The sequence below is a fragment of the Rhipicephalus sanguineus genome, unplaced genomic scaffold, assembly GCF_013339695.2.
Source record: "Rhipicephalus sanguineus isolate Rsan-2018 unplaced genomic scaffold, BIME_Rsan_1.4 Seq10059, whole genome shotgun sequence".
Lineage (NCBI taxonomy): Eukaryota > Metazoa > Arthropoda > Arachnida > Ixodida > Ixodidae > Rhipicephalus > Rhipicephalus sanguineus.
Genome location: NW_023614152.1, coordinates 13,757 through 36,267, shown reverse-complemented (window position 1 = coordinate 36,267; position 22,511 = coordinate 13,757). Strand labels below are relative to the sequence as shown.

Sequence of the window (22,511 nt, the reverse complement as noted above, 5' to 3'; positions counted from 1 at the left end):
GTCGGCCACGAGAGTACGCTAGACCTAAAGCTGGACAATCGGAATGTTGCTAAAGGAGCCAAACGGCGTGAGCGAGGGATAATACCACGAGTGCCTACGTCGCCGACAACGCGACGACTTCAACAAACCGAGGCGGAGAGGTGGCAACAAAGCGAATATGTTGGCTTACATGTCGATCTCTAATGCGTCAGCGCTATAAGGCTTTCGCCTTCAAGTGTCTTAAGTATTGTGTAAGAGAGGCCGTGAATTGTTCGTTTTATGCGCTAAAAAAAGGAGTATGACGGCCCCTTTTTGATAATTGGGTCCACTGTGGTGACTCCGAGGAAAGGCATAAATTAATGGTATATGTAAATATCCATGTCAGAGTAGGAAGCAGTGTAAATGCGTGCACTGTCTTGGTGCAAACAGCTGTAATTCTGAGGGTCAGGCAGTGCTATCATGCCGAAGAAGAATGCCTTTCATAAACCTTGACCGTATCCACGTGTCACGCCATTTGATTGTCAAGCTGCTCAAAGCGCAGCTGGCTCTGTCATCAGCGACGCTGCCGATGCTGCGGTTACCTTGTATACTGCGCCGTAGCGTATGCAGCTTGTGAGTTCCGTTCGCAAGCTCCCTACGCGCATTGTATGGTACTTGAGTGTACGCTATCTACGAGGTAGTGATAGTGGCTGCTAGGATAGTAACACTCTCAGTGCACACCCGAAGTGAGGTAGCTCTCAGGGAGGTGCGTTTGTGCAGGCTGACGTTTTCTGACAGCAACGTTGTTCGTGCAATGGCTACCATCTTGGAAGTTGTCGTGAGCTATTACTGGAGCTGGAATATATGTGTGCATAGTGACCCGGCTGTTATTTGCCCTGTGGTTTTCTTGGAAAAGGCCTGTACCACTGCCCCTGTAACCGACAAGCTCCTTCTCCGTTCTGCTACATCTCTTGCTGCCGACATCAGAAATGGCAAGGTGAAGTGGCTTCCAATTTAACTCGCATCCGAAAAAGCTTTTATTACAGACCATGCAAGAGTCCACAAGCGAGACGGCACATTAATGCAAAATTCAGCCTGTAGAGTAGACTGCAGTTCATTTTAGTGGGTAATGTAATCATTGAAGAGCCTATTATAACGGCAGAATTCAACATGGCAATACAATACAAACGCTTTTGGATGCAGAGACACTACAGCGCCGTCACAACATTGAGCGCTTCGAATGAAGCTCAAACCTCGAACCACATCGCTTTCGCCCGATCCGTCAATCCCTCCAGATGACGTAGTCGTCGGCCCCTTCATTTCTGGTAACTTTATCCTTGCTGCGCTTGATATTTATGCAGGCAATTGAATAAGTGCTGCTCTGTTCATGAAACACAGGAATTACGCTACGAATGCCTGCACCACATTTACTCCTAAGATCTCGCGCATAGCCAGCATTTCATTGCGAGGGTGGAGGGGGCGGCAGGTCTCACACTTCTCTATATTATGCGCATCTGCTTTTTTGTGTGCTTCTAAATATATACATATATATATATACAAACAGAAAAGTACTAGGGGGGGGGGAGGGAGGGTTAAAACCCATATTTCCCTCTGGCTATGCCTATGACTACGACAATTGTTCTCATTATATAGTTTCGAAACATTGAACTTCGCCTACACATTACCGAGAACCTTCCACCTTTCTCCTCAACTGGAAGCACATCAATGGGGAACCTTGTTTTTTAAGTCAGAAATATAGAAAGGTCTCTACGAAACTTGTACTACCCAAAGAACAAAAGAATTATGGTTGTGTACATATCAGCGGGGAGGAGGTGGAAAAGAAAACGGAAGGACAAGGAGGTTAGCCCGTTCTCAGACCGGCTGGCTACCCGGTGCTGGAAAGGGGGGGAGTGAAAGATGAAAAAAGATGTTACAAAGAAAGGAGAAAAAAGAACAATAATGCGATAAGCGACACTGCTTAGTTTTCTGTGACTAGTGCGCAAAAAGCTCAACACGCTCTCAAGCTTTCGGTGCCGAAGACGATTTCCGCCACTGTCCTAAGAGCGTTTCCTCCGACAATGAGCGATTGTCAAGTCATCAATACTTTGGACAGCTATTTTCTTGGTGCACTGAAGCGAGGACATTCACGGAGAAATGGCGATTGCCCTCCAGCTACAGTTATCACTGTTGGGCTCTGTCATTCCAATTCCAAATGAGTAGGCCTTCGTGAAGCAGCATTCTAATTAAGGCAGGGACACGAACATGTCACCTTAGATTATGCTTAAAAATGGTGCATTTTGGTATTACATAACGTTATGTACCGTAGGTTTTGTGAACGAAGGAAAGAAGGTGACTTTTCGAGGCTCGTGTCCTTTGTCAGACACATTATGCATGAGAACTAACAGACAATAATGCCAAGGTAAGTATAGGATGTTATTTGTAGTAATTAGGATATAAAGGTGGACAAAGTAAGTGGACGAAAAGACAACTTGCCGCCGGCAGGGACCATGCCTGCGACCTTCGAATAACGCGTCCGATGCTCTACCACTGAGCTATGGTGGAGGTCATCCTCTCGTCGACATTTTGGGGTATATGTGCATTTAAACCTAGGAGGGTTAGTCAGCGCCGATCGCAGCCATGGCGGCGAGTGTGGAACACTCGCCGCCATGGCAACAGGCGTCACGTAACACGTGATCTTTTTACGAGCTGGCAGCTGACCAATAATCCCTCGCATACTACCTGAAGGCATGAAGTCTGCCAGAACGAGACCCTTGCGATGAATGAAGAAAAGGTGACTTTTCAAGGGCTCGTTTTCTTTGTTAGACACACATTAGGAAACATATCGGATAAAGATCGTATACTACATTTTCGAACGCTTACATTTTTTGGAATGTCCTGTATGCCCCATATGCATTCAACTTCTCACACTAATTGCAGCAGCGTCTACCATTGCTAATAAATTCATCTTGGTGACATTTGAAGTAACGCCACAGCAAAGAACAAATCTTGGGTTGCTTGCAATACACGATCAGATAACGCTTCGGAGGACATGGATGCGCAATTTACGGAAGGGCAACTGTTAACCTGCAAACTTAATCGCAACTTTATAAATGTCTGGAATTCACAGCGGCTGCAAGAGCACATAATTCACCGCCGCGCTCTGACGTAAACTGTGAGAGGACATGTCTCTCTCACTGAACTCACGGTGTTATACACGCACACTTTGCGATGCTTATACATGTGTGGGTTTTGTGGAGCCCAAGGTCTCCCCACTGAGATTAAAGTGCATAATTCAGACGGTCAGGAAAACGTCTCAGGCGCGTACTACGCTGAGAGCGTTACCTTTCTACTGTCTGTATGCTGAGTGGCCCCGAGGGCTCCATTACACTAGGCTCGACCGCATCCTGTCGGCTGTCCGCGCTCGTAAAATGTGCACCGAATATCGGCTGGCGCGCTACGATCGTGCAGATGGCCCACGTGCTTGCTTGCTTGCTCCGATACAAAGTCTTGCTTGCCCCGATGCAACGCTAAATATGTCATGAGTGACCTCCTGTTGATGATCTTTCCGGAAACCACGTCACGATTTCACCTCGAGTGTCCCTCACGTAGACGAGATCCCCTTCCTCAAATTACCTCAGTTGACCACTCTGTTTGTTTGCTCGCTCCTTTATGCGTGTTTTTTCTTTCCTTAAATTTCCGTGCGTAGTCTGGTTCTGTCTCTCGTTTTAGCACTGAGGGTCGCGTGCTCAGTTTCCTTCCAAAGGTTCGTTTCCAAGCGATGTGAATGGAAGAGCTGAAAAATGTACTCTTTTGCGCTTGATTATGTACATAATTGTGGATCTATTGCAATATGGATCACGATGTCACATAATAATGTGGCCTGGCGTCGCCAGTGGCCTAGGCAGAATTTTTTTCGGGGGTGGGGCACCTCCTCGATCCGATATTGGGTCTGGGCAGATAAGTGGGGTCGAGTGTCATTTTGTGCTCCGTATCCCATGGGAAAAAATTTCGTGGAGGCGGGGGGGGGGGGGGGGTGGCACGGGCCCGGTGTGCCCCTTCCCCCCTGGCTACGCCGCTGGGTGTCGCACGTCGCACATGTGTCAGAACACGCTGCACAGCCCGTCTCCATGCCCTCCCACAGCCATGTTGTTTACTTCGCACCGTCGTGAATTAGACTAGAGATACAATAATGGAATGGTCGAGAATTATTCAGCTTGTCCACTGTCGTTAGTATCGTGCTTTGCTCTGCGTTCATCTCTCCTCTGGAGAAAGATCAAGCTAGTCTTCGTCACACTAATACGTCGTTGTTTTGTAGTATGCATCAGCGTAATGCTGTTCCAACTTTGTCATAGTCTATTAAGTTGTACGCTATAAACACACCACCGAGCTAACATTAAGGTTGCAACCAGCGCGCGATGCACAAAAATCACTATTACGTCAAAGATTACGGATTTCATGGGAAGAAACTCCTAATATCTTGTTGAGCATTCAAACTTTAAATTTTGAAATTGCGCCGACGCGAACGCGATTCACTATGCGACCTAATACACCGCAAAAATGCTACGAATAGCTGCGGGCTTTGGAAGTATGCAATAAATATTGCATGATATCGTAGAGGTGCGGTGCTATCAATATTTCAGATTACGTTGCGTTAGCGTTGAATGAGCTTTTTCGTGATGTTTCCAATGCTTTTTAATGTTAATACCTGACATAATCGGTGCATTTGTGGCGCCATTTGATTATTTATTTATTTATTTCATTTGCATAGATAGACACACAAAGGCACAGAGAAAGAGGGAGAGTGCAGGCTGGCAACTGCCGCCAAGAGGGGCACAACGCCTGCCTACTCTTTCGGGAGGAGGGAAGAGCAGAGGGAAGAACTAGGAGGAGAAAAGAGGAAAGATATAGGAAGTAAAGAAAAATATTGACGAAGACTTGGACAAGAATAGGTAAACACACACACACAAAAAAAGGAAAAAAGAAACGCTTATAGACGGGTGGCCAGATCCGTTTGGTCCATAAAGGTCAGCAGAGCTCGATGGGCCTGCTCGCGTCGAGGTACACAACCTCTCGGAAAGGCAATCGTCAATGGTCGCGCATTTAAATCCGAGGAATTTATATTCCTTAATCATCAAAGCGCGCTGCGTAACAATTCGGGACAGTGTAATTATAAGATGCTCAAGTGTTTCACATGAGCCACAAGCTGCACGCAACGGACTGTTCACACGTCTTTGACGATATAAGCGTTCGCGCTGGTATACTGAGCCGACTCTTAGTTTATAGCAGTGCTCTGGAACGACGAGGCAAGCCACGACCACGAACACGGGGAAACGATCCGTTCGCGACACGTTGGTCTGGGTGCTGCTTTAGGAGGTGGCGGCGTATAAGCAGACGAGCTTTCCATCATAGATGAAATTTTCGGGCAGTCACAGTCATCAGATTCGCCTTCAGGAGACTGGCTCATACCCACGAGGGGGATTGGCCACACTGACAATTATAAAGGGAAATCAAGCTGCTTCTCACTTTTTCTCCCAGCCTCCTTCATCTTCTTCATGAAAATAAAGGACCTAATATTATTATTATTATTATTCGTAATACTCCGAAATCTTAGATAAAATGATACCTGAACACGAAAATACGTGACCACATTAGTGTAATTTAGATGTCTGCAAGGTTTGAACGCGCAAACACATAACATATAACAACAAATACTTGAACATAACACATCTGCGTGTGTTCGTATTAGAGCCTTAAAGCTTGTTGTATAGCGCGAGCATACTTTACGAGGTTGCTGCCGCTGATGAAGGTGCGCTCCTTTCGAATGATGATTGTCAGCTTTTAAAATGCCCTTTGAACGTTGAAAATGCCCTTTTAAAATCTGAGCTTATCGGATTAATCCGAATTGTCAAACATTTTACCGGTGAGTATTTATCGGATTTTTTCAGATTTATCCGAAACACGGAGCCCAAGCTATGAGCCAACCATGGCATTCGCGGACAATCCTATATAATTCGAGATCTGTATCAGGGCAAAATCGTCACCGATATGTCATTAGGACTGGCGCACCTAATGAGTTTTCGGTGAACGGAAAGTGCGTAATTATCACATTCAGGAATTATTTCTTTTCCTCTTACCATAAGTGCTGTTGCATGGTGCGGCCAAATACGTTTTACAGCGAAAGCTGTTATGAGATCACAACAAGGGCCGTTTTTGGCGCCGTAGTTGTCCGCCGCCGCCGCCGCCGGTTTCCGTAACCACTATCGCTCGAAAGGAAAAAAAAAACGAAAAAAAAAAAATTTCCAGGATGGAATGTGGTTAGAACCTGGGTCCTCTGCGTGGGAGCCCAGTATTCTACCTCAGAGCCATGCCGGTGCTTGAAACTGCTCTGCAAAAAACCCTATACAGGCTTCATGTCACGAGGAACCACATTAACATGTAATGTGGCGTGGTAGAAGATTAAATTAACAACCAAGCATCACACAATGCGAATTCTGTAACCAGGCGTCACACAATGCGGATTGCGCTACGAGTGGGTTGTTGAATGCTTCCAACCCATTACAAAGGGCTCTGGCATAATTCTTCATCGTCATCAGCCAGCCCCAACAAAGTGCACATAATGCCTTACAGGTGTTTAGCAGGTACCACGGTTCTTCGCAGAATGACAAAAATTGCATAGTGGTTGCTTCCCTACTTCACAAAATTATGATGATTTAGCGTAGTGGGTACGTCGCAAGTGCACTTCTACTGGTTGCCAAGGAAGCCTATAAGGCTCCCATGATCCATTTCTACAGCGTCTCAATAAAGTCAATTCTCCTCTCTATCTCTTCTCACGGTAGCGTGAAGGAAAGAAGTGTTAATTTTAAGGGCTCGTTTTTGTTTTTATACACAATATTTATGAGCACTAACAGACAATAATGCCAAGGAAAGTATACGGAATGGTATTAGTGGTAAATGTAAGGTAAATGTCAAGAAAGAAAAGTGGACGGAAAGATAACTTGCCGCGGGCAGCACCGAACCTGCGACCTTCGAATAACGCGTCCGATACGTTAGCGTATGTTATAAAGCGTGGATGGAGAGGCAAATAACGACCGGGCGTCACACAATGCGAATTACGTAACTAGTAGGTCCTTTAAAGCTTCCAACCCATTACAAAAGGCTCAGTCATAATTCTTCATCGTCATCAGCCGTCGCATCAAGAAACTGCACATAATGTCTTACAGATGGTACCTCGCTTCTCCGCAGAATGACGAGTAATGTTGTGGGGTGCTTCCCAACTTCACAAAAATTATTATTTGTGGCGTAGTGGGTACGTTGCTAGTGTACTTGTAAGTAACCACAAGAGAGTTTATAACGGGCTCGATATTAAGGTTCTTTTCTCATTATATTGGCACATAATCCAAATTTCTTATTTTATTTTCATACTCGCTTGTAGTCCGATTAATTCAATTACTTTTGTTTAAATTCTAGATTTCCATGTAATGTTTACCGCCGGTTTCATGGCCAGTCCCCCTTTGTGGGTAAGAGACAGTAGAAGAGGTTCAAGCAAGCAAGCAAACGGGCTCTAGAAATGCCACTCTTCCAGCTTTCGCTGTGACTGTGCTGCGCTTTCCGCGCAGGCCTGGCGTTTTTATTTGGGTATCTTTAGTGCTAAAAAAGCTTAATGTAAAAGTGTAATTACTAAGAATAGTAAGACTGATTGCCTGCAAATGCATGTGTACCCACATTTGAAGCATGTGAAAAGCGTACGCTTATCGGTACTAATGCGAAAACTTCGAAGACTTCACCTGTCGTTTTTCCGTTCAACTCGTACTCAAATTAATGTCGCCTCATAAAAATGATTGTGTGCACGGAGTGATATGTGAAAAAACATCGTAGACAGCAATCGGGATCTCATACATTATTTATTGGAAACATGTGCGTTAGTACTTGCATTCTAGACGGCGCGATAGTATCATTTGTTATTCGCTTCTGAATAATGAACAAAACAAAGAAAAGAGTTCATTCAGTTCTGGCATTTTTCTTATTCTTGTCCTTCTAGGTCAAAAGCGTGGACCTTGTCTCGGCCTACATCAGACGCATCAGGGAGGTGCAGCCCATCATCACGCTGTCGTCGAGGAGAGGTTTGAAGAGGCTCTCAAAGATGCCGAGGAGGTCGACAGACTGGTTGCATCGGGAACCACCGGCGCGAGCCAACTGAGCAAAGAAAAGCCGCTGCTGGGCTGCCGTTCACTGCCAAGAACAGCGTTGCGATCAAAGGTGCTTTACTGGTTGCTGCATCGCGAGATGCCGGTAGTAGTCAGTCTTAACGTAATGCCCAAGCTAGCTGGTAGATTACATGCAAAGTACAATCACTGATTCGGTCACTAGATGGTTCATAACTACAGATATTTAAACAATCGAAGGCGGATGGCGGCGCCGCATCAACAAGCCTCCCTAGTACAAATATTAGTCTTTGAAAACTTACTATAGCCCGCGTCGCTGCTTGCTCTATTTGCAGGGGGGGGGGGGGAGAGAAAGAATTTTCAGGGTTGGTGGAAGCTCACGTACCTGCGCACTGAGGAATGCACACAAAATGCGCTCTTGTTATCGCCAGATTTAACGCAAGGTTCCTTACAGCCTTAACCCATATGGATGAAAAACTTGTCCGATACGTTAGCGTATGTTATAAGCGTGAACCAGATATCTAGCAAGTGCGGGAACCATTCCGAGCGTCAATGGTGAGGTATCGTGTGTTTTGAATAGTGGCGCGACAAAATGGCAGTTGTCGATAAAGGGGCCCTGAAACGGCTTTTTGACGTTTTGTCAGCGTTTCGGCTAGATCATCATCAATTCATTTGCACCACAAATTAGCGACGCACCGTGTACCAAGGCCGCTACGGACAATTATATCTCTACCCTTCTTCTCACCACTACCTTGCTTCCTTAACTCATGAGACACGCTGGCATCGCTGGCGATCGCAGCCTACTCACAAGCGCACTCGACGGTTTGAGCTGCGCCCAGTTATGGCTTTCGAGATTGCGTGCCGACAGGTTGCGCGCCATCTCGGAGACCATGGCCCAGTGCGCTCGGCAGCACGCCGTCTGACAATAAAGACAAGGCTCGCGATGTGGTTGATATCTGCGCCGACAGATGCCGCGTACTACCAGCCGAGCTTATTTTAATCTCCTGTACAGTGAGAACCTGCAAAGCCATGCGGACAGACAAAAAGAATTCAAGAACGATCACCGATAAGCGTAAACTCGGGCAATATGGTTGTGTCTTCAGTGGTGAAGTTACAGCCGCCGACACGTGGATCGTGGCGTTGAACGGATAGCGAGAGCGCGACGCTCATTGCAGCGGCGAGCTGAAGGGATTCCGCTCGCCAGATGCCTCACAAACATTACATGATGTCGCAGCTTTACAAGTCACCAGTTGCTATATGTGTGGTACACAACACAGCTGGGGCAATTCATTTTGTCCAATGAAAGAACCCTCGAGATAAGCACTGTCGCTCAGCTCACGTCAACACGGAGAACGTGTAACACAGGCAGACGACGCTCGCTGCCCGCAGGAGTTTCCCTGACGAAGAGTGGAGATATCCAATCATATCGGTCTATGGCTGCTACTTGTATTGGAACAGTTCTACGTGCAAAAGGCGCGAGAAGTTGAAAACTTGTTCGGCTGAGCCGCGGCGATCTGTAGCGATTCACATGTTTAATGTCTTGTAGTAAATCGCACAGTTGACGAACAGAGCTTAAATCGGTTTTCAAATGATTCTTTGGACTGGCTTTACCGGCTCAATGCGTTTATACAGTATCGTCAAAATCGTTTCAGGGTCCCTTTAATGGAATAGGAACATCGGTTGTTCTATCTTGTAGATGATACGTGCGCGAAATGATGAAACAACTCTAACTTTATCTGAACTTGATGGTGCGAAATCTGTCATGCTGTCACCGCATATCAATATATATGTTCATGACATTTCATAAATGAAGCCTGAAGCAACGTAGACAGTTCTTACACATTGGCATAGCCAGGGCGTAGCCAGAAATTTTTTTCGGGGGGGGGTTCAACCATACTTTTGTACGTTCGTGCGTGCGTTTGTATGTGTGCGGGCCTATATACGCAAGCAAAATTGAAAAATTTCGGGGGGGGGGGTTTGAACCCCCCCACCCCCCCTTGGCTACGCCCCTGGGCATAGCGGTGCATGCGCGCGTGTAAATATCATTCCTCGTCAGTAGTACCGTTAACGCGTTTTCCGGTACTACGAGTTTGCACTCAGATGCCTCTGCTATCTTGTGCAAGTGACAACTTCGTCTTCTTCGACGGGTATTAACTCTATTCACTGCTCAATTTAGCTTCCTCACTTTCAACGGTGGCCTTAATTACATGCACTGAATGTGATACATGTGAAATAACAGTGACAGCGCGGTTTGCTGTTTCTCAATCACTTGTGATAAATAGCATTACTCTCATCCAAAGGAAACCGCACAACAATTACAAGATGTTCTCGAACGCTTACTTCTATGCATTATAAATACAGTTGGTCACCAAGCATTCATTATCAGCAACATATGTGGAACCATTGGCACAGGCTCCCATCATGCTTTCATTGTCACATCCATTGTACCGAGTGCCGACCCGGCATATTACCATGTATACGCCATCACTCACCCACTTTGCCCACCGGGTCTCCCACCAAACACGAAGTGGCCCTGCATCCATCCAACACACCCCCACCTTATGTCCCACCGCCCACCCATTATACTCACCGAGTGCCCACACACTCACCAGATATCCCAACATTCACCCAGCACACCCACAAGTGTCCCACGATGCCCACCTTTATGCCCAGAACGTACACCACATTTCCCATCATAAACTTTATGTCGAGCAACGTTGGGATCTTCAATAGGACCTCAGTTTTACCTCTGCTTCCCATCGTGGAATTTCTGACACCAGAATATGAACTGCGGAAGTGTGTTCCCCTCGCAGGTCTGCGACAGGACGCAGGCTCCCTTTTCTGGCATGGGCGGCGTGCCATTGAAGATGCCCCATGTGTGGCAATGCTCCGGGAAGCCGGCGCCATCCCGCTGGCGCTTACCAACGTGCCCGAGATGTGCATGTGGTGTGACTCGAAGAACTTGGTGGACGGATGTACGAGGAACCCGCACGACACACGGCGGAGCCCAGGTGGAAGCAGTGGTGCGTGCAAACTTTGTACATTCGGGAGGGTACTTGTTTGGGCTAGTATGGCATGTATTCATTGCTCCGTTTTTGCGCACCGCTTAGAGGACGAGGACGGAGCTGCACAATCTCATTGTAGGTAGTAGGTAACAACTTTATTGATTCGTGAAAGAATCATGTGAGGGGGGGGGGGTGTGGGGGGAAGCGGAAGAAGTGTCCGGCCACCTAGAGTGGCCCGAGGGCTCATCGTCGTCCTCATTGTAGCGTTGTGCATTCATGTGTGTCGAGAGGAAATTGGAGTTTTCTATGCGATGTGTTCCCGCTCGATGCGGGGCGTTGTGGGCCGGCCGCGTAAACGCCGGCCCATATACTGGTTGACAAATGACCTGGACCGGAAACATAAGGTGTAGGACAGACAATCGGTAGTACGCTATATCAATTGAATGGGTACCAATGGACTGGAAATGCAGCCGATGACTGTAGAGACTTAGGAGGAGCAACAAAATTAGGGAGTTCGCAGGCATGAACTGTACTCATCTCGCGCAAGATAGAGTATATCGGATATCATTGCGCAATGCCTTCGTCCTGCAGTGGATTTGAAATAGGTTGATAATGATCATGGTACGATAGCGACTGAATGGAAGCTTGTAATATGCCACGCGCACAAAGAGACGTTCACCACTTATCGTTGTTTTTTTTTTTGCAAACCGCAGGTGGAGAGGGAAGCCTCCTCGCAGCAGCTGGATCTCTTATTGGTCTGGGAACAGACCTCGGCGGAAGCGTGCGAATACCAGCTGCCTACTGCGGCGTATTCGGCCACAAGCCTACAGCTGGTGATGTTTATAAATCCTGTGTTTTCATTTTGCATGTAACAATGAACTTCCTCCTCTTTACCCCAACCCACTGTTGCGGCAGTTTCTGCACGTTGTTTACACAAATAAGGCCATCAAATGTGGTCAATAGGCGGTCGTTGGAAAATGTGTCAATGCCTACATCAGAGCATAAGTTGGAAAAGGGTATCAGGAAATATTTTATCTAGAGTATCTCTATACGGTTAAATGGTTAAATGGGCACCCAGTTTAAGGCACCACCATGTGTGTTGCCTTTCCCAATGCGGTGCTTGATTGCGCATAGAAACTCTTGAAGGCGCGGCACTCAGCGCGGCGCACGAAGAGATATTTGCTCAGGTCAACGACGTGCGATCACAGCAGAGATGAAGTTCAGTATGTGTTGGATAGGTCCGAAATTATTTCACAGCCTACATTGTGGTCACGCCCGCCCGCTCCTGAACTGTTTAACTAGACTCTGCATGCAAATACCAAAGGGGTGTATTGCGGCATGTGTGGATCCCTGACAACTGTCACTGAATCAGGGACGGCATGCGCTAAATGTGCCAGGTTTGGCGCGACGTGCTTTTCTTTTGGTGTCGGAGGCAGATAATGAAGCCGGCGCCACGCTCGCTCCATGAAGCTGCTGGCCACGGCTTCCAAGATCATCAAGCTTTCACAGGTCGTGACCACATCGCCCAGTCATAGAAACGGGATTACATTTGGCACAAGACTCAATCCACCTTTACCAACTTGCACGCATCCTCGCGAATCTTCCTTACTAGTTGGCCGACATAAAGATAAAATCCTCCAATTTCTCCCCTTGGCGCGTGCGTCGGTACCACTCCGAAAGTCGCAGCTTTTCGAAAACTCTGTGTATTGTTCTGTGTATTGTTAAAAAAGGCACTCCGCACAATCTACACAGAGCCAATTTACAACCAGTACTTCAGTACACAGCACAAGAGTCGCGAAGACCGAGACAGCGAACATGAAGTGCAAGTGTCAGAAGCTATGACAGAAAGAAAGCGCACACACACTGCTTATTAACGTGGAGTGCCTCGATGCCAAATATGCTTACAGGTTACAGAAACCGTCTTCGCCAATAATGCTATAGGCGAAATTCTACCATGGCAGTAAGCAACGTGGAAAGAGACGGCTCACGAAGGAACGAGAACTAAGCTTTTTAATCAGAAGTAAAAGATACACATGCAGCACTCGGCCGTATGGTGCATGCGCAAAGAAAAACTTCAGACACTTTTTCGCTCAAAAACCAGAGCATCCCCATGGCCCATACTTCATGTTATCCTTGTTCTTGTCACTCCTTCCTGTGTGCGTCGTCTTGTTTTTCGCGCTGCTTACTAATATGGATCCGTACCCACTGACCCAGCTAACTACACTTTGGCGAAAGTCACCCCTGCATTAAGAGCGGAGCTGTAGAAGCCGGCCGTAATCTGTCAAACGCGGACAAAAAAAATCCGCGAGCAATGACGCAACCTCCCGTTGCCTAGCAACAACCGGCGCAGTTGCACGCAGCTTCGCACTAGCTTCGCCCAACCAAGACACAGATCCGCAGCCAGATGAGCTACCGCGAATGCGCCGTGTGACGCGATCATCGCGCAGCGGCGCCCGACCGCGCTCTCCGCCCGTACACTGCTCACGCCTGCTTCACCGCGACTCCACTATTATTACTACTACGCATGCGCATGGCGCACCTGCGCTGGGCACCTCCACCTCGCCTCAAGACTGCTTGCGTCCGCTCGGTCACGCCATACGAGTGAAATGCGTGGCGATTGTTTCCATGTGGTCGCGAACTCTCTTCATGGCTTCATCGGTCTCGTTTCGCCTCCCGAGTGCTTTCCCACGCTTTAGTTGAGTGTACTCGCGTGTGATCATACCACATTTTACCGTCAAATATACCTTCAAGTTATTAATTCAATAGGTCTTCCATTTCTCTCTCGTCCGTGACACGCTTACTCCAGCTGCATGAGTGATCTGTCCAACAGATCGAAAGATAGAGCCGAGCGAAATCGAAAGGTATGCAGTATACGTCGTTTTCAATATCGCTGAGTGTATGTAGTGAAGCGAACAGGTGAAGTATCCCGTCGCATGAGAGCTCGTCCACCAAGCTTCGCGTAGGTCCCTGCAGAAACGAGTATCTTAGAGTCTCGTTCACAGCGAAGGCGGAGCGGCCAAAGCGATCGAGCGGGAAAGCGGAGAAAACCTCCTCTTTAGGTGGCGAAAGCGGACGAAAGTGAGCCGGATTTTTCGGGGACCATTTTTTCCCGCCCACCGAAGGTTTCCATATGGCCGCAGCCAATCAGAACGCCTTGCGACTGTGGCACTGGTGTATTTTTGTAGTAAACATCCGGTTGAGCCGGAAAGAGCGTCAGATCGGCGCAGGCGGCTCGGGTAACGAGGGTGGACAAGCGGTGCCACGTGATGGCGACACGTCCACAAAATCGCGAGATTTTCCACCTCCGTGGCCGCGTGGGCTTCCAGGCGAGCCATGTCTGACCAGGAGTACGCGCATTCGCCGTCTTGCCGCGTTGAGAATCCGCTTCGCCGCTTTGGTCAGTGCGCCTTCGGTGTGAACGAGCCTTTATGGGGGCGAATTCTTGCGGCTAACTTTATGCAGGCACGTAGGACATCGTTATTGGATATTTTCTCGCACGGAATGCAAAAAAGGGAGGGGGAGGGCAGAGATCCCACAATACATTTAGTTGTTGCTGAGGTGCTTTCTAGGATCTGCACGGTGCCTTTATAAAAGCGACGAAGTACTCACAGGGACCGTGGTACCGCTAAATGTCCGGCCACGCTATGAGATGGACGCGCGTGCCCAAAGGGCTCGGAAAGTATATGGCGGCGAGATGTCACGTGATGCAAGTAACCCAGTTGCATGGGCGGCGGCGGCGCGGAAAAGCGATACTGTCAAAATTTTCCAGTGACTCTAGCTGCCATGCGGCGTGAGCGCCACCAGCAACTAAATAGATTGCAAAAAGCCGAGACGATATTTACTAACGACGGGAGGATTTTACAACCACCAGCAGCACCGTGGCATTGTGATTTACTTTTCTGTAGAAGGATGCGTTTCCTTAGCTCAAACTTTCTCTATGAGTGGACATATGCGTTTTCCAAAGTCGGTTTAAATCGAGTCGATTAATGGCGCTACTGAATTTCGTCCTTTCTATACGCTGCCCAACCTTAGGAGTGGTGTCCATCGCTGGTCTGATGCCCGACGTGGGAGAGACCCTGGCCCAGTTCCTCTGCGTGGGACCAATGACCAGGTTTTCGGAAGACTTACCACTGATGCTAAGTGTTCTGGCAGGAGGTACCACCGACGTGTTTAGACTAAATGAAGAGGTACGTACGTACTTACAAGGTACAAGGTCGCTGTGTAATGAACGAACATCGTCCTTGACCTCTTAACGCACACAATGGTAATAAAATGTGAAATGTATAAAGACGGTATGTCCGTGCACGAAATGGACGCCGTTTCACTGCGTTGAGGAGTCGATATTTTTAATGTGGTGAAGCTACTACACAGAACTGGTTTCAAAAAGAAACAAAACATAGTTGACCTACAAATACCTTGTCAAAACTACAAAAGTTAATTTTATATGGGATAGGTCAGAAAATACCGCGACGTGGTTTTTTTCGACGATTGCTTTTTTTTAAGAGCATCTACACGGTTGCTTCAACACTCTAAAAATGTGCTGACTCAACACAGCGATGAACGACGTGAAAACGAAAACTCCTGCTCGCGGGCAGTACTGTTTCTAAGCGAAGTAAATAAATAAGTAATCTTACATCTCAAATGAAATCAACCACTCAGTTCATTAATGACCCGTGAAAAATTCATCACTATAGAAGCCACCGAACTAATGAGGAGTACATTTCATCTCTCTCATTTCGTTGCATAATTAATGAAATCTGTCAGCACCGATGACAGAAAAATGTCTACTGTAATTAATTCTTCTTCTTCTCTTCTTCTTCTTCTTCTCTTCTTCTTCTTCTCTTCTTCTTCTTCTTATTATTATTATTATTATTATTATATATTATTTTAATATATGCAGGTAGACCTTAAGACCCTGAAGCTGTATTACATAGACACTGAAGGGAGCCGCCACATCAGCCGTGTGACAACCGATGCTCGACAAGCTGTTAGACAGGTGAGTCCTCATATGAAACATCAATGCGCACACATTGAAACGTGTCTCATTACATATGCTGAGAAGCAAAAAAATTCACCGCCATATCCACGAAGTGAATGATTAGAGGAGCTTGCTCGGAGATGATCGGGTAACCCGGCGAATGCTCCGTGCACATTCCTCTACCATCATATATAGACGTAACAACGTTATTATACATACATTACATCCACAATGTTTATTAATTTACGGTTGGATGCACTATATACATTTGATGAAGTATATATATACATTTGGATGAACATAAACATTATACAGTAGAACCCCGCTGTTACGTTCCTCACTGCTGCGTTTTCCCGGCTGTTACGTCGTTTTCCGCCGGTCCGGCATAGCTCCCTAGGATACAATGTATTGGGAACCCCGCTGTTACGTCGTAACTGTCGGACCGTTCCCGTACGATACGTCGCGAAGTGCGCTCGGAGCCGACCGAGTGACTACCAAAGAGAGCGGCCATGGTGCATTTTCACGCACTTTGGCCTCGTTTGACCGTAATATTAGCCGCATGAGAGGCGCAAGCAACAGAATCTTTCAATTGATGCAAACAAAAGCATGGCCTTCGAGATTCAAATTGCAAAGATGGCGTCTATGACGTAACTGCTCGCGAAGCAAGGCCTTCGAGATTGGCATTTCTATTGACAAAAGCATAGCCTCTGAGATTTGTATTGCACCAACATGGCGTGTATGACGTAATTGCTTGCGAAAGCAAGGCCTTCGAGATTGGCATTCACTTCTGCCATCGCGTTGGCGTAGACTCATCATCATCGTTATTTGTCGGAGAACGGGAGGAGTTAGAGCTGGTTGGAGCTCGCTTGGTCGTGCGTGCGGTTCGCGGTCGGACTCGCCGCGCCGGCCGTGATTGCGTGTGCTTAGTTCTTTCATGCCTACAGCTGTTAATGTTAAAAAAAATCACATACGTTGATTACATTTCTGTGATGAGGCCGTCCTAAGCTCCGCGTTTCTATCCATCGACTAGATCGCGGCTGAGTGCGCCAATTTTCGTGCTGCTCGTAAGAATTGAAATAAAATTCTGTACCACTAAATATTTTGCCGTTTTTTCCTGTTTTTCGTCTCTTACGTTTCCCCTCTTACGTTTATTTCCTACGGTCCCTTCAAAACGTATCAGCGGGGTTCTACTATACACAAAATATGTTGTTTTACCAAGTTCAAACACATTCCTCTACCATCGTATATAAACGTGACAACGTTGTCATATATGCATTACGCACACAATGTTTATTAATGTAAGGCTGGATGCTCTATATACATTTTGATGAAGTATATACATTTCGATGAACCATAAACATATATCACAAGAGATGTTGTTTTACCAAGTTCAAGAAGGGTGTCCCTCGATGAGTTCGGGGACTGGTTTCCCTTTAAAGATGATTGCTTTGTGATGGATGATCGATCTATGCATTACATATACACAAGAGATGTTCTTTTACAAAGTACAAGATGGGCGTCCCTCGATGAGCTTGGGGACGTTTCCCTTTAAAGATGATTGCTTTATGATCAGTAAAGTATGTTGCCAAGGATTATCGATGATGGGACACAATGGAAAGTTCGAGAAGGCAACATCGATACAGGTGCCCCTGATGGTGGTGGGACGTTTGCAGTCGTACGATACGCCTCGGAGAGCGTAACGTACGTGACATCATGTGTTGGCTGGTTATTGGCAAGGCGAGATCTTCCCGAGCTGCTGCTGCGTTGCGAGCCCGTCGCGCTGCTGCCGTTCATGCTGCGGAGCGGCAACGAAGAGTGTTCTCTTAGTGAGCTCCCGGCGAACTTCGCCGGGCGAAGAGAAAAGGAAGCCAGCGAAACGAGAGGTGCGGCGGCCCTCGAGCAGTCGTGCTTGCGCCGAGCGTGGTGTGTGCCGCCGCGCCGACGGTCACGTAGGTGAGGACAAGGCGCGAGCATAAGAAGCTTGGCGAGCAAGCTCCTAAAAGACAACAAGTTACGTTTTGATCGGCGTACGGAGTAATATATACATTAATGGCACAAACCCAGTGATTATTATAAGGCCGCTGGAAAATACGATATTTCAGTGCCTATCAGTAAAACATTCACGCATTCAGCCTTCAAGCCCTTTTAAACCACACACACGCGAGCGACTACGCACGTCCACAGAGTGAATACGAAAAATAAATGTTTCGCAAGCCCGCACGGTGTAATAGCTAACATGAAAGCAAAAAAATTGTCAACGACGAGTTTCAAGCACGAAGCTATGATCGAAATTTTTGCGGACTTCTCAAGACGAAGGGTTCCTAGTTGACGAAACAATTTTTTCTAGTTCAGGATACGAACTCCGGACCAACGCCTATCTAGGTCTGCGGTCCCGAGTTCGGTCCCAACTTTGCAAGAGGCTAGCAAATCACAGAACGAAGTCGAATCACTCGTCAACTTGAAGGACAGGAACACCCGTTATGGCAAGTACGCGTAGCTTCGACGAAAACCTGAAAGGTGGACCGAAGATTAATAAGGAAAAAAATTGTCATTCATGTATTTCAAGAAGGAAGCTACAAAGAAATCACATGCAAACTTCTGTGGCAGTGCACTTCCTAGTTCATGAAACGAGGCAAAAAATAAAAATAATTAGAATTCGTAACGTAGAGACATTGGTAGTAGTACAGAGGCACTGAATATAGCACAGAGAGACTGGATGTATCAGTGATAGGGCACCCGGTTTGCGCTAGTAAATTATTCAAAAGTGTTGTTTTTGTAGCGTTAGCTACACTTGCCTAGCCGGAGCCGATTTCGCATGGAGGGTCACGAGCCGTGCTGCGCATGTGCGAGGATCAGTGATGTCACACAGCTGGGTCACCGGAGCTGGCATCTCACGCGCTCTCCGACACCGCCGCGCGCGGCTCGCCGCAGCTGGTCTGCGCGTTCGGGAGGAGTGGCGTCATAGGCGCGGCAGACACGCTGGCGCCGGTGGGCGCGCGGACTCCACCACCGCCGCGCGCGGCTCGCCGCTGCTAGTCTGCGCCGCATTCGAGAGGAGTGACGTCGTAGCCATAGACACAGTGGCGCCGGCGCGCGCGCAGCTACTCGCCTTCGCTGTGCAGTCGCGTCTGACACTGCGCTGGGGCCGCTTGATAGCGCCTCTGACTGGCGTTTGCAGGTGGGTAACGCCATGGAGAAGGAGAGCGCAAAATGCTGCTCGACGGCGCAGAAGAGCCGAGAAGCTTATCTCATCGGATCCCGAAGTAGTTGCCTGGCAATTAGAGGTTCAGCGTACGAAGAATGAACAGAAGAAGGCTAATCCTAGGCAATCTGGAAAGCTAAGAATAATCAGCTGAACCTTTGCTAACGCTACGTATATCCTGGCATAGCCGAGCTAAGCCACTGCAAATTTTATTCTTACTTCTTGCACCTCTCTGAAGTCGATAGCTCACATTCCTACTTTTAACGCCCGAGTGTGCGCGATGTAGGGTCCACATGTGCTTCTATCTTGCATATCTTTGACGCCAGAGGGTGAGCGGCTATATAAAATAGATGCGAAGCAGCTCTTAGACTCACGTGTGTAACGCCGTACGTTACATGCGTCCGTACGAATGCGCCGCAACGCTTTCTCCTCACCGTAGGTGTTGGAGCATTGCCAAGTAGGTCACGCCATAGCTTTGCGTTGACGTCACGCTCCCCTCGCACTCTTCCCTCGCAGGTGCGCGCTGACGTCACTCTCTCCCTCACCCGCAGCATGCTCGCCGTAGCGTCCGCAGCTGCCGGCCTCCGCCCACTCGCACACCTCTGAACGTGTCACTTCTCTCTCGCTTCACGCGTGGTAGTCAAAGCGAAACGCGCGCCTGCTCCGGTCCAGCGCCCGTCTCGACTCTGAAGAAACAACGACTACGAGTCTTGCCAAACGCTTATATGAAACTTACACGAAACACAACCCCCTCCCGTGTCTTTGCGTTTCAAAGAAACGTTTACTCGAGTAAGCGCTACACCGAGTTTCGCTTCAAACCATTCTTCCAGCACCCGCGTCGACGCCCGTTTCAACCGGGTCAACGCCGTGCGCACCGCTGCTGCTTCGCATCCCATCAGGGTTCCCTTCGGGAGATGGTCCAAGTTTTTTCCCAATGTTCACAAAGTGTTGATTTGACTGTCGTTGAGCGTTATGATTTGAAACTGCTGAATGAACAGCGCATTTCCTTGCTGCCATTCATTGCTGCGGCTATCTGTTTGAGAAATGGTTACGATAATAAGGTAAAATTAGTGGATGGGCTGTAGTTTGTGGCTCGACGCGGCGTCACCTCTCAAAAGCGGAGCTGTTCGCTAGGTATGGTTGCTCACATTAGTATACACGTGCGCGCCTCACTGCCTGACGTTACCTCAACTCTTATGAAAGCTAACCAACTCGGATTACCGTGTTCCCATCAGGGTTCCCTTCGGGGAGATGGTCCAGTTTTTTGTTCAGAATAAAGTTTGAGAGGGAAGCAATGTTTGGTGCTTTTGTGCCCTTCCGTTTAGTCCTAGTCCTGTGCGCTGTTTCAGCCGCAGGGAAGGGCGTAGCCAGAAATTTTTTTCGGGGGGAGGGGGGGCACGGGCCCGGTGTGCCACCCCCGGCTACGCCACTGACCGCAGGGCATGATGATGGAACCGAGCTCTTAGTTCGACTGACCTTCGACTGACCTTCGACCATTCGACAAAAAGCTCGAGAAAACTTTCCCACTGCGAAGAGGTCACGTGCAACTAACAAATCAATGTACACGTCCCGTGGGACATGAATATGTCTCTTTCTAGACCAAGGTACATCAAATTGAAGGTCCGACGCTTTATTTGCGTACGCCGCTTGTCGGCCCTAGTCAAGTTTTATATACAACATGCACGAAGTACAACGTTGAAGGCCACCCTGACGAGAAATATGTAAGCATACAGCTTTACGAGGCCAGGGGCCGCAACCACGCAACAACAGCAGTGCACACATGCGCAATGCAAACAAAGTTATTCGTTCTGATAATTTCATTAAGGGGGTATGGCAGGCAAATGGGTCATCATGATTTCAGCTTTATATATCCGTACCTTGCCATATTTTATTGTGAAATTTTGCGGGATCAATAAGAAAACTTTTGACCTTCGCTTTGTTTGATTTAGACTCTGTAGCTTTTGTTACTATTTTGTATTTAAATACTAAATTTTATGGTGTGTGTAAATTTAACGTACCTTTTCTCAGAAAACGAAAACAGTATGTTGTGAAATCTGGCTCGCTAATTCCACTTGGCAGTGGCATTAGGTCCTGGTTCTAAAAACGTGTTTCTACATTAATCTCACAAGAACAAAACTATTGTCCTCACATGTTACGTGCCGTAAGAGAGACTTTATTATTAATCATTCTTTATATACCTCATACAATTTTTCAATGTTTTAGGTTCAGATTATCTGGAAGGGATTTAAGTATGATCTGCGAAAATTTCAGCGCAATCGGTCGGATAGTTTTCCACAAAAGTACATCAAGTTTCGAAACTTTTTAAAACTTATTCTAAGAAATTACGGCTTTATCTTTAAAAACACGTGCGGAAAATGCAATCAAAATAAATTGGTAAGAAATGAACATATTTAACCGATCTATCAATTTTTATTATAAAAAAAGTAACGGTTTCACCGCACGGGCGAAGCAATGATTGCGATAGCAACAAATTGTAGTGTTATACGAAGTGAGGCTGGCAGCTAACTGTTTTGTATCCGATCTCGCGTGACTACAAAACGCTGGTGTAAGGGAATACGGCCGCTCCAGGGAGAGATACTCTGTCCGCATATTCACTTCGCGTTGAGAGCGTAGCCCGTAGAGGAGTATACGAGCCGCCTGCTATGATGGTTGTTGAGATAGCGCGCGCTCCAGCGATCGCGACCGCGCCCTTAAATTCAAAGTTCATAGTTGGTGCTCGCGCGACACCTCACCCCTTCGCGTCTTTTAATGCTCGTTAAAGACGGGCAGGGCGTTTCCTGTCTGCTTCGACGGCAGGCCTCCCGAGCGGGGTGATGTTATGGCATGCACCCTCCGAGCGATGAAAATGGGCCAACTCGTTTGATATCTGCTTCGGCCGTGTTCGTCGCCCCCGCTCACGCTCTTTTACCCGCGGTAGAACATACGATGCGCGGGGGATCTTATCAATTTGGACTTCATACGGGACATGACGGTGACGGCGACAGCGACGGTGACGCCAAAAAACCCTCGAGACTGTCCATGTAATTGCTATCGCAATAAAATACATAAATGTAGAAACTATGACGGAAAACAGCATGTAAACAAGCCCTTGGATCCGTCAGGAGGCACGGCTTTTGAAGCCACTTCTAATTGACTTCGAGCGCTCCTACGCGCTCGCCAATGCGCGGTTTTGCTCCTCAGAGTGT

At 47.5% G+C, this 22,511-nt stretch overlaps 1 pseudogene; it reads left to right on the top strand.

Annotated features, from left to right (window-relative positions):
* Nucleotides 1-874: 874 nt before the first annotated feature.
* Nucleotides 875-22,511, top strand: part of LOC119375897 (fatty-acid amide hydrolase 2-A-like) — a 34,516-nt pseudogene continuing 12,879 nt past the window's right edge.